Consider the following 10729-nt stretch of genomic DNA (forward strand, 5'->3'; position numbering starts at 1 on the left):
TTCCCTCGGTCCTGTGTCTTTTGCTGGAATAGACTATAGAATACTGCCAGTGCATTGTCTATTTATGGGTCATGGATTTTTCAGATTTCTCCTATAAGTTGCTGCCTTTAAAGCAAGTTCTTCCTCCTCTTCCCTCCATCTCCAACTCCCCTAGTCATCAGTACCCCCTCACCTCTCTCCTTGCATCCGTCTGTTCCCCTTTCATCTGTTATTTTTAACCCTCAGGCATGCCTCATGCGTGACGCAGATGGGCGCGTAATGTGGACACAGTAAACTAAAGAGGAAAGAGGTCTCGTCTGTGGATAGATTGCGAGCAAGACAGCGACTGATGTAAAACAGGAAACATGGGCGGACGCAGGGGGTCTGATTAGGGAGACGAGGAGTGAAAAAGATGTAGTTAAACATCAGGGGAGGGGAGGTGGAATAAATGGTAATTCGCACATAACTCACAACTGAGTAATTTCCCAAAAACTTGTCGACCTCTCATGTCTGCTATCAGTTTGTGTTCGGTGCAGTGACACGGACCACGTCCAGAAACTAAACTCCCAGTCAGCACTGCTTTCTTCCCAGTTCTTTTCCCGTTCCTCTCTGCGCCCCGTCTATCTTCCTGAAAGCTCAACACACCCACTCGTTTGTCTGAGCAGAGAGAAGAGGAGTTACATATCAATCTTACGTCACTCAGCAGTCAGCCTCAGACTTTTCATAGAGCCAGTGAATGAGCATCAACACCACATGACGCACACCAACTGTCAGGCCCAACTAGTTGTGCGCTCGCATATGTGTGCGTGAACGGGGCTGCAAATGTGTGGACAGATATTTATTAATAGTCATTATGTGCGGCTGCGCGGCAGATCTGGACCGTGTTCACAGAGAGATCCAAAAATTTGCTTAAGTTTCGTAACACTTGAGCTGTTTAATTGTGAACAATAATAATTTTTTTTTTTTTTTTGCATTACTCAGCATTACAAAATGACGCTAAAAGAGTCAGAACCCACCTACTCAAGATAAATGCTCAAACTTGTGCATCATTCAAATTGCAGCCAAATGTAGTGATTAATGAGGTCGCACGCAGAAATGTGTGTTTTAAAATATGGATGTAAACTGAAATCTGATTACACGTTTTAGTCATCAGGAAAAGATTTGTTAAATTAAAAGAAATAAACGTGGCTAAGGATCATCTGATGGTTTTACTTACTCTGTCTATAACTCTGATTAAACTCATTATGTTTTCTGAGAAGCTGTTTCTGTGCAGTTAGTGGGAAGAAAAGATAATGAGTTCATTACCAAGTGCAGAAGGCTTTGAAAAAGAAATGAACAGGTGAGCACGAATAATAATAAAATAACACTGGATAATAAATGCATCAACTAAAAATTTACCTTGTAAACTAATATGATTTAATGCATTGGGAGAATTAAGTTAAACTGTTCGCCTGCCTGCTGTGCGGAAAGTTTGACGAATTATAGTTCTTGAAAACGATGTAGTGTTTAGTATGTTAATTAGATAAGCGCTGGGAAGAAAATTAGGCTGATTATAACCAAATCCCATTTTAGACCTACCCTGTTTTTCATTTAAGCACAGTTAAACATGTTAGTACTTAATTATCCCTCGGTACTCCTTCCATTACGTTTCACAACAAAAGCCTAATGACATCAGACCAACGTATATGCATCACTTTCAGTGCGGTGCAGGTCGTATGTTTTGTAGCCACATAAAGAAACAGAAGTGGTGGATTGATTATAGTCGCTGTGCCGTCCACATCCACTAGAGTCACCTGGTAAAGATGCAAAAAGCTTTACAAATACATTTATTCCATTTTGGAAAAGGTGCTAATTTCTAAAATTCACTGTACCACATTTGTAGTTTCCAAACCAAAATAATTAAAAAATAATAATAATAACTGTTGGTGAGGAAATGAGTCCACCTGTCTGCTACTTGGACTCTGGACCTTCTATGACATATGGAGACTTTTTTTTAACTTATGCTTCACTTTTTGTTTAAAAAAAAAAAATTAATAAATTTTGAGTGCAGGGACTTGCTTTCTTAGGGGATAATTATGATGTGACACAAAGCCATTTCTATCACTCCTTGAATGAAATATAAAAACATAAACATATTATTCTAGCCAGTCAGACGACTGTAGACCTTCAGGAAGTGGCTACAAGAAAATAGCTGCTTACCACGGCCTGCTCAAATCAAGAGACAGAGAATTATTTTTTATACTTAAAGATTTAAACATTTAAAGTTGCAATAAAAAACTATAGATAGGACCAGAAATTACTTTGACATTAGAATGTCCAAAACTTTCTATTTAGTAACCAGAGGGTTTTTATTCAGTGTGAGATTAGACTACTGTAATAGTTTTTTGTTTGTTTGTTTGTTTTGTTTTTTGCTTGCTTGTTTAAAAATCTCATCACCTGAGGTGGAAACAGATGTGTTCTATAAAACTTACTACACAGCTCAGTGCATAATTATTACAAAAAACCCAATACTGTACTGATTTTACATATACAAACATGATTCATTTTATCATCCCAGACCTCTCAGTATGGTCTGACCATATTTTGTCTTTTTTAACTGATTTTTTTATGTTGTGAAATAAAATCTGTGATTACAGTGTGTTGTTTTTGCCGACTCTTGCATACCAGAGAGCTGCATAGCGCAGCACAGCATGCTTTCCGGTTTCGTATAAATTTTTTATGAAGCTGACATGTCTTGCCGGCTTACTAGGTTTTCAGCGTAGCAGCAATTCAGATCAGACAAACCGACTTGATGATGGAAACCTCAGGAAATAAAGTAGAATAGAATAGAATAGAATAGAATAGAATAGAATAGAATAGAATAGAATAGAATAGAATAGAATATCATTTACTGCCCCACAGTGGGAAAATGCAACTGCAGCAAAGTGATAAGTAATTGAAGCATTCAGATTCACACAAGATAAAATATATGTTAAAATGGAATAAGGACTAGAATAATATACAGTGGGTCAGAAATAAAGTAATCCGATGGAAAGGAATGCTCAATTGAGGAGGTTAATTTAATAATCTCTTATTCTGAAGTTGAAATCTAGACTCATCTCTCCAGGAAATATTGTTCTCATACAGTTTTGTCCAATATTGCCGAGTCTGTATGAGTTATTCCCTCTGTTTGCTTTCCTTAACAGAAACGAGAGCAGCTGGTGTGATCTTTATGTCATCTTGAACCAGTAGAATCATCGTCCTCTGACTTCTGACATCAACAGGGAAAAATTACTACTCTCTGGATATCACCTCTTTTTTTGGACACTTTTCTGTAAAACACAGACGGTTCTGTATAAGAGTCCAGGGAGATGTTTCTAAGACCAGACCGTTTTGTGCCAATGGTCATGTTAAATTCCAAGTCAAGTAAATTTTCCATTGTTCTCTAATCTGATGCTTGGTTTCAACGTCAGCAAGTTTTTTTCTCCACATGTAAATGTCTAAATGCTTTGAGTTGCTGCCATGTGATTGGCCGACTGACTATTTGTGTTAAGGTGCAGCTGGATAGGCACGAATAATAACGTGGTAATAACGTGTTTGAAAGGCTCTTTTACTACTGTGCTCCTCATGAAATACTTCATTCAAATCTCATGCAAATGGAAATTTCTGAGATTAGGTAGATTTTCTTTGTATAAGAAAAGAACCAAAAAAGAAAAATCTAATAATTCCAATGATTTACCAGATTTAAGAAGGCTTTTTTATATATATATATATACGTCTTTGGCCAAAAAACTCAGATTGCTGGTCCGAGTTAATAGCACACATCAGGATCAATCTAAAATCTCACACCAAAGATATAGAACAAACTGAACATGCTCAGTTGGTTTTAAAATAAGTTTCCTCTCTTAAATAATATTTTTTGCCCATTATTATTGTCAAAGTATCTCAAGCTCAGTCAGACTGGATGAAGAGCTTCTGGGAACAGCAGTTTTCAAGTCTTGCTACAGATTCTGAAGTAAATACAGGCCTGTATTTCCTCAAGGCCAGTCCACTGCATGAATATATCTTGATTAATTTATTATCAGGTATTTAATTGTAGTTCTGGTTGTATGTTTGTGTCTGTTATCCTCCTGGAAGGAGTTTCTTCCCTGTATTGAACTTTATCCATCTTAGCATCAACTCTGACATGCTTCCTTGACTTTGCTAAAGAAAAGCATCCCTAGATAATTCTGTAAGCAAACTGTTTTATTTAGATCTTGTCTTCCAAACGTGTTCTGTGTGGCCTTCAAAGACTGTGGAAAACTACAAATAGTATGTATTCATGCTTTGTTTCAATAATAGATGTTTCTTGCTTTTGTTCCATAAAGCCCTTGTGAAAAACACAAATAGTTGTCCTGTCCATAGCTGTCCCTCATAAGCTGTTAAAATTTCTGCAAGCCCTTTAGAGCTACATTAGACCTCTGCTTCTCTAGTTAATCATCTCCTTTTCGGCTTTTCATTTTAGATGGGCAGTCATCTCTGTATGTTTTGGCAGTTGTGTCATAGTCGTCTCAAGTTCAGATGAACCTTCCTCATTGAGATGATGTCTTTATAATCTGATTCTGCTTTGAATTTTTTTCGCAACTTTCTCCCCGACTTGTCTTCTCCTTAACTCCTTATTTGAGCATTGCTCTCAAAAGTAGGACATATTTTCCACAAGTTTTTCAAGGTCCATTGGTATCTAAAAGATGTCTTTCTTTCTGGCCCAGATTTCATCTGACGCTTTTCAAAGCAATGAAAACACGTCCTGAATGCATATATTTTCAAAAGTGAATTTCTTTGACTGATCAAAGACCCTATCTGACGTCAAGATGACTGGACTCCACCGCCTTTATTATTTTTTATTTTATTTTTTTTTTATCAGCAGTGGAGTAAATTTCAAAAGACATTAGCAGAGATCTGAGTGCAGGAATGGTTTTAATGATCAACTCTTTATGAGCCCCGAATAATGGAAACTCTGCACAACTTACCGATAATGCAGGAGTATTATTTGCACTAAAATGGTGTAAATATTCTGTAAAGAAAGCAAAAATGATTGTTTTGTTGTTTTAAACCCAGAAATGAGATGACCCTTTGATGGAGACTGTGGGTCGACCTGCAGAACCTAAATCCTTACATGCTGGGAAAATTTGAACACGAACGTGACAAGCAGGAGATGGATTTAATATGTGTGGCTCTCTGTGTGTGTCTCCACTTCCCTCCCAGTCATTCTCAAGCTGTATTGTAACTTGAGGATTCATTAAGCTCCTATAAACTATCCCATAATGCCCTGCTGCTGAGACAGTCCCAATTCACAGAGTGACGAACCAGCGAGAGCTTGTGTGTGTGCGCGCACTGGTCTTCTCAAATGAACCTCCTCATGTTTGCTTCCCCGTGTGTCCGTGTGTGTGTGTGTCCGTGTGTGTGCGTGTGTGCGTGCGTGCGTGCGTGCGTGCGTGCGTGTGTGTGTGTGCGTGTTTGTGTGCATGTTTGTGTGTACTGGTCTGACGTCAATGCTCCTCCGATCTAATTTTAACAGCACAGTGAGGAAGTCTCACCGCACCTTGTAGGTGTCTTCTATAAATGTATTTATAGGCAGAAGCTAAACTGGGTGTGAGAGTGACAGGTGAAGTGTACCTTTCCCTCTTGGGCATGAGGGGGAAAAAGAGGAAAGACAAAAAAAAGAAACCGGGGTTATTTACGGAGCCAGACTGCCAGGGAATGTTTTCTATTTGGACTGGGTTTTACCACTGGTTTATATTTCAGGCAGCTTGAACAAAACGATAACGAAACGGCTGAAACAGTGCATCGTCTTGTTGCCTATTAATATGTGTTGCAGTTTTAAAGCCTGCTGTGATTATTTAAACACACTAGCATAGATAGCAGTTGTAAAGAAAGGTTTGAGCTACAGAAATGCTGAAAATACTGAAATTGAAACCGTAAACATGAGATGAGATCAGAGGAGATTTCATTCAGTAATAAAAACCGCAGCCTTTTTCCTGTGATCCATAACTAAGACGTGAATTACACTATTCATTGCAAAAAGGATAGTTTCTAATATGTTCAATCTGTATAAATATGCATTTCAAAGCTTTATTATGTCACACGTGTTTGAAGTTTACACACCCTTCAACTTTCTACATTTAGTCAAATGTTTTTCAGTGAGATTTTATGTGGCAGACAAACGTAAAGTTCTGCATAAATATGTAAGAAAAAGATAGATGGTTTTTAGAATTTGTTCATAGAAAAATATATCTGAAATCAATACTTTGTCAAACCTTTGAATGGAGTTACAGCCGTCAAGCCTTTTGGGATCACTCTCACCGTCTATGCACATTTAGAGACTGGAATATGCATGAATTTGTCTTTGTAGAATAGTTCAAACTCAGTTATATTGGATGGAGTCATCACTTCTCTAGATATATGTTTCTTTTGTTGAACATTTCCAGCAGATGGTCTTTGCATCCTTTGTCCTACAGTCTCAAATCTTTTACATTCTAATAAGTTTGTGTTTACATGATTTCCTTTCTGAAAATTTTATCCAACTTCCCATCAACTCTTACCAGCGTCAGAGTATTCCCACAGCATGATACTGCCATAATGCTTCATGATAACGGTGTTGCCTACAGGCTGATGTGCAACGTTAGTTTTTCACCTCAGATGGGTTTTGCTTGCAGCACAAAAAGTTTAGTTTTAGCTTTGCTTTCAGACTCTTGTTGCATCAAGTCAAATGAAGTTCATTTGTATTTCATATTTCAGCAACGCAGCAGTTCAAAGTTTTACATCACAATTACATCATACAGTCATCAATTATGAAACAAGTAATAAGCATTACAGTTTATCAAATGCCATCATCCCAACACAGAGCATAAATTTAAAGTTCTAAACTAACTTAATTAAACTGTGCAATTTATAAACAGTAAAATTTCCCCTGGTTTGAATATAGGAAAAAAAAAAAAACATGAAGTTACATTAGATGAAATCAAACTTTTGAGCGAGTACTCACTAAAAGGCCCAACAAAACAGCAATATGGAATAAAATAATTCTTCAGTTAAAACATTTTTTTACATGAGAGTCTTAAGTTCAGCCAGGGGAACAAAATGCTGGAACTCAACTAATGCGTTTTGCCATTTGCTCCATGACTGTGGGGCAAAATTAAAATGGACCTCCCAACTGCATGAGTGCTAACAAGATATTTAATGCTTTCTGAATTTGCACAAACCTTTGGCTTTTATCGCCATGACAACCAGCTAGTAGTTTAAGAATTTGGGCCTCGATTGGAAAATGAATAAATGCCTTTAGTCGTATTGTTGAGACAAAAACACGTCCACCAGTCTACCAGCAAGTTGTGTGATTTCCTGCCTAAAAACGAGCACCTGCAGATAAATTTGTGCTGCACAACAATTTAAGCATGGGAAGAAATGCGTCTGGGCTCATGAGCCACGAAAGATGCATTTATCTTTTTCTTTTGACAGCTGGTGAGTAATTTTCTTAACTCTCCTTAGAAGCACTTGAAGCCCCCTGGGGATCACACTTTGAAAACTTTTACTCAACAGCTTTCTCTCCGAACTGTAAATCTCCGAGTTGCCAGCAGAGCAGCCGTGGTGAGGGGACTGATGAAAAATACAGGAAAATCAAGTAAAATTTGTTATAATTTTTGTTTTGCTTTTTAACTGCTGATTTCACCGTCTCTCTGCTTTTTGAGCTGCGTCAAACTTTAAAGGTTTTATTGATCCAGCTGTCACAAAATCCTGCAACTCTGAGCCAGAAACATCCAATGAGATTGTGGAAAAATGGGAAAGTCTTCAACACAAAGAATCAGGATGCAAAAAAAAAATTTAAAATCATCTTTTCAAACAGTTTGACTCACGTGTATCTTTTCATGAAGGAGCGACGATGTAATTATGTGACACACACCACCTGGATGTGTCATGAACACTGATAATCTTTGAAAAACAAATGTTAACCGTGGGGCACTGTTTCATAAGCCTCAGGTGCCAAACGAAAGGCCCTCCAAGGATTTCTAAGAAATAATTTAGATAGCCTTTTAGCTGCTTCCATTATGCGGCTACATCAGAGCTCCCTTGGCAAAAGAGGAAACATACAAAAACTCTTTCAGACCAAATGCATAAACCATTTCACAGAAGACAAAAATAGATGGCCACTCCTTTCACACAGTGTAGTTTTGCACACCCGCTCTGATTTATTTACGTATATTTTTGTGTTTTGAATGTCATTAGTCCTTTGAGGTTGAATAGGTTTGTGAGTCTAATCAAACTGTTCCTCCATTAATAATTCAATAAACTTTTTTTATGCCTGTAAATCTGAACATCTTTTTAAGATCCCAGTCTAAACAACTGGATGCACATGAAGAGCTGATTAGTTTTCCTTGGGGGCGGGGGGAAAGGTAATTTTTTTTAGGCATATTCTTCCTGCACTGCTTTTATCTGGAGAAGTGCTGGTTTAACATTGTTCAAAGCAACTCATGAAAGTGAAAGGACTGTTGTGCAATGAAAGGATTGTCAAATAAGCCGTGGGGCAAAATTGAACTTTGATCATGCAAAGAAAAACTACTAAACCGCAGAAACTCATGCAGCCTTTTTCTACCTGTTCCTTGAAGCGCTTTCCAAAGATCCCACACTGCAGATTCTTGTTGTAATTGTTTATGTTCATTAAGAATTGCAAAGTTTTACACTATTTTGTGGAAAGCTGCTGTGCCACATGCACGTTTGGACAGAAGCTATCGACATGTTTTACTTTATCATTTAGAAAGAAGCAGAATGAAGAAGACTGGAGGCTTGAGTAATGAGGTTTACGGTCTGCCTGATAGTGTGTTGCTTGAATTCAAAGCAGTTTTTCACCCGTTCACTCTGCCAGACTCCATAAAGTGTTCTGTGACAAGCTTGAATTTTTAAATACTAAATATTTTCTACAACTCTACACCACTACAAAGGAAAAGAGTGGAGAACAAATTTGGTCAAAGACATAATGATCTAATGGCTTTATTGATGAATAGAAACTGAACTAGTGTGTACTGTAATCTGTGATAAGTACACATTACTCTGGAAACCTTCTGTTTTAATTAATAATTAGGGGAAAAAATCATATTTTTTAAAGTAGTAAATTATAATTCTAAGTCCTTAATTTACCCAAGTACAAATGATAGCCACATTCTTTTTTTCTCTCTTTTGCAATGAATACTTATCTAAACAGTTAATAAGCCTGTTGCTTATAACCAAAACTGGTTATCAAATAAATAAATAAATAAATAAATAAAACATCATTCAAGAATAACCCCTCCTAAAATATATTGAGATCAACATTCAAAAATAACAAAAATCTTCCAAAAATAATTAAAAATATACTGTAAAATATAACGTACAGTGGGTCAGAAATAAAGTTTTTGTATCTGCAGATGTACAAAAATATACTTGCATATGTGTTAAAGACAAACCCCACTCTGTGTTTAAGTTTTAAAAGCAAAGCACTGCAATTGATTTTTGCGCATGAATGTTTAACCACAAGTGTGTCTGAATGCGCATTCTTAGTTCAAGCACAAAGTATAACCCCAGGCATGTGGATAAACATCTATCTGAGAACCTGAGCAGGTTGCATTGCCACCACTCAGCGTCGAGTTGCATCAGATTGTGCTGCTGTTTGGACTTTTTACTTATTCTGCTTTCCATCAATACGTGACTACAACGGTGCTTTGTTTTGTTTTGCTGTTGTAACTGAGAACTGTCAACAATACAGAGTCCCCAAGACAGGACCGCATGTCAGATGTCTGCAAGCATTACTGTCCTCTTCTTCAAGAAAGGGTTAAAAGATTCAAGCTGAGCTATTTTTTGATCCGTCTGCAGCCAAATAATGATTAATATCCCTCTGTAGCTTCCTGAAAGTCACTTTATCACACTTGTATGACTGAAGCAGCTTAAAAGGCTTGTTCCATTAAAATGTAATCATCATTGACGCAGTGTGATTGCCAGGATAACCCACCATGGCCACCTGGCACAGAGTTTCTATAAATTCCCACATGTGTGATTAGATGTATGAAGTTTTGAACATTTAAAGGAAAAGGAGAACATTAAGTCAGAATAATTGACGATTTTGTGCAAGAATGAAAAGACAATGTCAACGCAGAAGTGTGTCTGCATCAACTTCTGCGCTGATGTTTGCAGACCGCATCAATATTTTCTCCAGCGGAATTGATAAATAATACACGAGTGGTTTATCACAAGCTAGAAAACGTAATGTGTTGTTGGAACTCTCTGGAAGCAGGGATGGACTCTTTTTTTTTTTCTACAAATAAGCATTGCTGGGCCAAATTGGTTTCCATCAGTATAAATCAAGTTGAGTTCTTTTGAGAAATATGCTGAGTGAAAACACTGCTGGGCTGAGAGCAGAGCTTCCTTTATGCTCCAGAATATAAGTTATTCATACCATCCAGTTAAGTTAGTGAAAGTTTTGAAGGAGCAACTAACAGTTCGCTCAGTTCTGTGCAGGTTCAGCATGCGAGTCACTTTTAATACGATCGCACCACATTTGTTGCAATGATTTGGCACAGCTGGATTTTAAAGCATAAAATAAAATTGGTTGAAAAGAACAACCAATTTTACATTTACTTTTATTGGCTTTTGATGGTAAAACAGGGATGACTCAGCCAAGTTCAGACATGTTGAAAAGTCAATGTTCTTTTAACAACTGAAATCCCTTTTGAGAAAATATTTGGCACTGATGTAACCCATTTTACGA

This window comes from Poecilia formosa, unplaced genomic scaffold (genome assembly GCF_000485575.1).
Source record: "Poecilia formosa unplaced genomic scaffold, Poecilia_formosa-5.1.2 Scaffold11, whole genome shotgun sequence".
Taxonomy (NCBI): Eukaryota; Metazoa; Chordata; class Actinopteri; order Cyprinodontiformes; family Poeciliidae; genus Poecilia; species Poecilia formosa.